General features: G+C 44.8%; 1 pseudogene; it reads right to left on the bottom strand.

Moving 5' to 3' along the window:
* Positions 1-1437: 1437 nt before the first annotated feature.
* Positions 1438-1578, bottom strand: LOC146862992 (5.8S ribosomal RNA; annotated as a pseudogene).
* Between the last annotated feature and the right edge of the window lie 5441 nt (positions 1579-7019).

The following is a 7019-nucleotide window of genomic DNA, read 5'->3' as shown; positions in this document are numbered from 1 at the left end:
AACAGACATGTAGTGAATTATATTTTTCCTCAAATAGGACTGGGTGCTCTGAACAACACACATGGCTCATCTGAGTTCATTCCATTTCTCTCTGGTATCTTTTGGGATTATTTCTAATAATCTAGTAATAGCGTCCCACGCATCCAATCACTGGAGGTTCACTCAGTGTCACCACGGTAGCTTCGTTGGGGTGTCTTCTTTCAATCCCTAGTTAAGTGCTAAAGGTTAAGAATCAAGCCCTATGCATTTGCAGAATTAAATTAGCAAACATTAAATTGATGTCTTGGTTTGATGGCGGTGCCAGCCTGAGGCACTACCAATTACATCAATAGGGCCATCCTGAATTGTGTATTTGCAATTTAGAATCCAATCTTACTGATACATTGAGGGCTGATAATTTCGGAATGCAGAATTACCAACCATACCATTATGAGTTATCCCCAGAGGTATGGGGAATTAGTGAGAAAATACGTATTGCCTCACCAGTTTCTCCAGATAATTTACTATTCCCAGACAATTTTCCTGGGACATGTCCTGCCAGGTTACACTTGGCGAATATGTCCCATGAAAACTCAAAGGGTATGCACAAGAAGGATTTCCCTTTTAGACGGTAAGCTTCTGTGTTATTTTGCAACAAAAACATTTGTATTGGTTTCAAGTAAAGAAGACAAGACATTGTATAGGGGAGGTCCACAAAACACCTCCCGTTCTGCACTCCAATCAATTGCTCATTAAATCTAGTACCAAGCCAATTAGCGCCCAGTAGCCTAAATCATAAATGCCCATCAAATCTGACAGTTCCGTAGCAAATTAACAAAACGTCTAACCCAAGCCACCCAAATCCCCTGAACTAAGCCATGCTGTGCATCCTCAAGCTTATATACTGCTACTGAGTCCCAACGATAATAAACTCCATCGTCTAAATACCCCAACAATTGGCTGTGTGAGGAAAGGCCCCCATGTCTGATTTGATGCTATAGTTGGATGCAGAAGCATGAGGGGAGCCAGGACAGCCCCTGGGCTGCATGGGCTGAAGTCACGTCAGCACACCCTTTCCTGAATCAGAGACCGATCCTATCGAGGCCGGGGTCCGAACCGGTACCTGTGGGTACCTGGGAGCCCTTGTCCCTCCAGACATGGAGGTAGGTGCCAGAGATGATGCACGCTTACAGGCATGAGACATCACTGACAGCTATGGGCCGCACACAGCTATGCACCCTGGGACACGCTTGTCGCAGACCAGTTAGCTGCTGGTACCCCACGAGGTGGGAGGTGAAAGGCCAGGCTTGCTGGTGACATACCTATGGGACAGGACCGGGGTGGGATCCTGCATTGGGCGATCTGGAGTCTGACCTAGGGGGGGATGAAGGGAGCAGAGCTACCCTGTGATGGCCCTAGCCACGCACTGGGAAAGCCCAGGTGTGATTGACGATTAAGTGACCCTCAGAAAGGCGTATCCTGGTAGGAACTCGGGTTGCAAGGTGCATCCGAAGACTCAATGATCAATGTGTCCTGAAAATAACACTAATTCTTGCAGCTAGCTGTGTACTTCATCAATGCGTGAGTCAAGTCAGAATTGCCTGTCTACAGCCCTCACAGCGAGAGATAGGCTGGCGCTTTATCGAGCTTCCCCGGTGGAAGTCAGCCTCTATGATTTAAACAGCTTTTCCAGGCGCTCGACCCGGGGGCCTCCTACCCAGGGGTGAGGAGCTCCCAAAGCGGTGGAGGCAGGCGGCCCCACTACCACTGGTCCCTCCCAGAAGCCTGAGAGGGATTGTGCAAGTCTTCAATCCCTTAGCCCAGCTGCATGAGACCATGACAAATTAAGTACCTGGCAAAGAGGGAGGGTACCCCCTGCACGTCGACCTTCCACCACAGGGCTTCACCCCTGCACATCAAGGGTACCGGCTTAGGTGGGGGTCTGAGCCATGCTGGTGGGCTGGGGGAGCCAACCCCAGCCCTGGTGGGAGGTGCTAGAAGGAACAAGCCAGTATGCTTCCCTCCCTCGCACACCGCCTCCCCAAAACAGTTTGCACTGTCTTTGAGCGATGAGCAAGGTGTCTATGCCGATAATCCTTCTCATCCAAGCTGCCCTGCCACCTGATCTGGGCTGCTCCTCGGTCACATGACACCTGGGTGTGAGAGGGCTCAGGTTTCAAGGCCTTGGGAGAGGCCCTAGCCCAGGGCAGCACTGCGATTCAGTTTCCTCCTGGGGTCATGCTGGGTGAGCGTGGGTTCTTTCTTGGGAGAGTGTTCCATTGTACTGCTCCCAGGGGACGCCCAGGGCGGGGTCTCTCACACCTGTGTCGGTTGTGTCCTCGCACGTGGGGGAACCCACACAGCACCCAAGCACCCCGATGGCCGCAGATTGCTCTGATAGCCAGGGCACATGAGTGGCGGTTCGGCATCTATGCCTACGGATTCCATCTGGGAGGCTGCGGATGCTTCACTCTTGGGCCACTCCACCGTTAAAAATCCTTCCCCAGGTTCACCTACAGATATCTTTTTATGACTTTTACTTCCTCCAGATACTTAAGTTTGACCGGCTACTCAGTGCTCCACCAGGGCCATTGCCGAACCTATCAGGGCCGATCTGAGGACCTCATTAAACAATCCAATTGGTAGTAGTGACGGTGGTGTGTACAAAGGGCAAGGACTTAATCAACGCAAGTTAATGACCGCACTTCCTGGGAATTCGTCGTTCATGGTAAATAATTGCAATCCCCAATCCCTGTCACAAATGGGGATCAGCGGGTTACCTGCACCTGTCAGTTGGCTAAGAATGCACCTGAAGTAATTCCTGGGGATGCAACTTTCTGGGAGGGACAGTGGGAGTGGCTCACATCTTGTAGCACAGTACTGATTCACATATTGCCATTTTGTTGCAGGAGGCATGTACTACACATGCAATTGTGCAGTTTCCTTTTAAAGCGAGCAGACAGCAGAACAAGAATATATACTGTCACAAGTTTTTATCAGCTAAATAAGGATTTATATACATCTATCACCCTCATGTAGTAAATCACTATCACCATTCTCTACGTAGAACAAGCAAGATGCAGTCCCAAATATATTAAACAGCCAGCGATTGTGCATAATCCAACCTATAGAACACAGCTATGCCATTGTTCTATCCGACATTAATAAAATACAGAGCCAGGTATATGTAACAGCAATATGTCACCCATCACACCACTTGTAAAAATTATTGGTTCCCATTTTCCTAACAGAGACTATTAGAATACTGTGGCAGATGTGTCTATCAGCCCTTTAAAGCCCATAGTCCCCATTCATAAAATAGCTATTACCATTTCCTTACAGGAATCATGCTAGTACAGTGGCAGATGTATGTATCAGCCATTTAACACCCATTACACCCCCCCCCCCATGAATAAAAAACCCATAACCACGCTGCCTACCTGGAACAAGTCTAATACAGTGCCAAATATATTCAACAGCCTCTTCACACACATAATCCTCATTTAAAACACATGTCTGCCATTTTCCCTTCAACAATTGGTAAAATACGTTGGCTGGTATATGTATCAGCCATTTAACACACACCATTTTCCATGTAAAATAATTGCTTTTTTCTATTTAACTAACAGGAACCATTAGAAAACAATGGCCATTATATTCAATAGCTCTTTAGTGCCCACAATCTGCTCTTGCTATTTCCTTAAAGGAATTCTGACAATACAGTGGCAGGTATATGTACCAGCCATTTAAAACCCATCATTCCCCATTTAGAAAACCGCTATCACTATTACCTACCTGGAGCAAGCCTAATACAGTCCCTGCATGTCGCAATGTATATTGTGTGCCCAGTACCACTATAAATAGCTGCATTGGATCCGTACGTGACCCAGCAATGTAACAGTTAAATCAACATATAATTGTCAGAATCTACAATGGTAAAAAAACATAATATCCTATTAGGTAACATATCACATTTCATATATAAGTGAAAATATCTGTAACTGCACACTTGTGTGATCATCTACCAACAATGTGGTGCTGAATAAATCCTTTAAAACACATCCTGATAGGTAAACAATAACATATGTTGAAGAGAGTTAAATTTCACTTTGTACATTTAAGCATTAAACTACACTGCCACGGATGGACACTTAAGAGAATGCAGCCCATCATCCCCAATGATCTTTTTAGTATGCCCCCATTTCTCAACATTCTAGAATGTTACAATAGGACGGTTATACGTTGATTCAATCAGGAATACAGGAAGATACCACAAATAGACTCCTATATTTGTGGCTATGCAGATATAATCTAAAAGCAACATTCAGTACATTATTGAAGACTGCTCTGTTCAGGCTCTTTATGAGCTCATTTTTTGTTCAAAGTGATCCTGATATATTTGTAATAGAGCTCCTTCTGGAGCTTTGTTTCCTGTATTTACCAACTGAAATTAACTGTTTTTCTGTTTAGGCCCATACTCTGAGTTTTATACCCATTAATGGCCAGATTATTAGATTTTCAGTAGTTGTAAGGGATAGAGAACCCTCTGCCATTCAATATGAGGATATTGCAAGTCACAGAGGAGTTCCATAACCATAGAGAGGAACGAAGCCAAAGGGTGATAAAAGGTTATAGAAATCCAAGGTGAATTATGTTGAACTGTAGCAATGACAATCACATAGGATAACACTGAAAATGAATCCTTAGCAGAAACATCGGCAGACCTATAGCCATATATTGAACCTGTTGCATCCCCAGGCATAGATCCAAAGCAGACTTGAAAGTGCACAGTAGACAGCGGAACACAGACTGAATGCAATGCAACCATACAGGGCAAAAGGACAAAGACCAGTTGTCATTTAGTTCTTGAAGTAAAGACGTGCCAAAACACTACATCAAGGCACAGCAGCACATATGGCAGTTCTATCACTATTTTGCCGCAAGGTGGAACATTCATTGTGGAACAGTAAAAATGGGACAAAAATACCTACAATCAGACAAAGTACTAGCAGTATGTCCCCAAAGACGCTTGCAAACCAGAGAGTATTTTTAAGATGGAATCACTCTGAAGACAGTCTGGAATGTCCTAACAAAGCCAACTCAATTGCTTTAAAAACTGGACTACTCCTGCAGTAATAGAGGCATTGAATATGTGGTGCACAAGCTCTTCAAAATGTTGAGGGAGGTTAGTGAGTGGTTGCAATTATATTTTAGAAGAAGATTTTGCAACTTGGAGATCAAAGGTCTCCCCAGCAGATGTCAAAGAAAACTCATTCTAGAACAATAAGGCTTTCAGTCTGTTCAACTTATCAAAGTTTGCATTCAAAATAGCTATTGAAGGCCAAACCATCACCTATCTGTGCGTATGGGTGGAAATAACACATTATTACAGCAAGTCACAACACCGGAAACCATCATCACGTAGGGTACACCTGGTTTCATCACACAACAACCTTGGCCATTCAACATCAAATAACTTCCATTTGAAAGTAATCTGAATGCAGCTGGGCCACCTTTCAGATAACAGGCTAAATTGGCCATCAACACATTACAAACTCCATGAAGCGTGATCTCCTTGCAAACGAGAGAATGGGTAAACAAAGTTTCTCATTAGTTTCCACTGAGACATACTTCAGTTTCTCCATTCATACATCTGAAATTGAAAGGTGTGGTCCATGTCTCATGTCCAAATCTCCTCCATAATGCCTCATATCTGCCTACTTGAAAATGTTTCAGGCAAACATGAAATGAAATGTAGATATTGGCAGCGATATAAACCTGTGTATTAACCATTCAGAAGAGGGTGTCTCAGCCTCTGCAAACGTAATTGCTCGAAATGCTCCACACTTAACACTGTGTAAGTCACGTCCTTTTTCAATTTTATTTTAGACTCCTTGCCCGTTGAGTCTCAGCACCATGACTCCAGCAAACAGACATGCTAAACAGGTGGTCCAGAGTCACTCACTAAGAATTTTTTAAAGTTTGCTTGCAATATATCCAAAGGGAAATGAAAGCATACGATAGGGGTATACCAATGCGTCAGATTCTGCAGCTGTGATCCACCAAACAGAGCCTGCTGAGGCACATTCACTACTCCAACCTCAATTAAAACGTATCTCTCCTTCGGACAGTGCTACTTTGAGTAGATCCAGGGGGGACCCTCCTCAAAGTTGATCTGAAATTTTTATCAAAAGATCAAGAAAGTACTGGAGAACACGTCTGCCATTAGAGCAGTGGTGAGCCAGGAGACTGTGATGCCCAACCAGTGGGGTACAACAAAAATACTGGGGCAGCCTTCCCTCAAAGGTGATCAGGCCCCTGTGTGGAACACTCTGGTTCCGCGACTGAAATTCGAAAGGGGGGCATCCCTGAGTTTAAGTTACAGTGTGCAGAAGGGAATTCTGCCTCAAGCAGACTAAATGCTCATTTGATGGCACGGGGCAAGGTAGATAGAGGCCGTATTATACAAATATAGGAAGAACAACCGATACGCAACGTCTAGGGCCTTCGTCACCGATGAGCAATCCCATGGTACTGGCAGAAAAACTAGGTAAATATATCAACCACTCATCCACTGGGATATTGACAGGTCTCACACCGGAGGTAGCAATCCAAAGCTCTGCCGCTCCAATGGACCAGTTGGGAGACAAATGCCCTACTAATGAGTTCTTGAGTACTAACTCTTTAATGTTCTTGTACTATACCCTGCCTGATGTGTCTATGAGTGCCATAGTGTGAGAGAAGGTGCGAATTGGACGGCTCCGAAATGTTGATGAGCCAATTATCATATTAGATGGTAGTGAGGAGGTGCAGGCCGAATGACACAGGCGGAGGTGGAGATGGCTGTTTCCTCAGGAAAGAGCAGTGGAGCCTCCGAGGGGGTCTCTCAATTTGAAGAATCAAACTTCCAGAGTATTTTTGCTAACCAGTTTTCTGGAAGCACCCTGAACAAGTTGGAGGTTGCACAAGGCTTTATTATCTCTGAAGCAATGAGTGCCCTTCATAGGGATTTATCTTCAATTATTTTGCTGCTAGAAAAG

This window comes from Triturus cristatus, chromosome 2_2, assembly GCF_964204655.1.
Source record: "Triturus cristatus chromosome 2_2, aTriCri1.1, whole genome shotgun sequence".
NCBI lineage: Eukaryota > Metazoa > Chordata > Amphibia > Caudata > Salamandridae > Triturus > Triturus cristatus.
The sequence above is the reverse complement of the archived record's forward strand: the minus strand, read 5'-3'. Positions and strand labels throughout refer to the sequence as shown.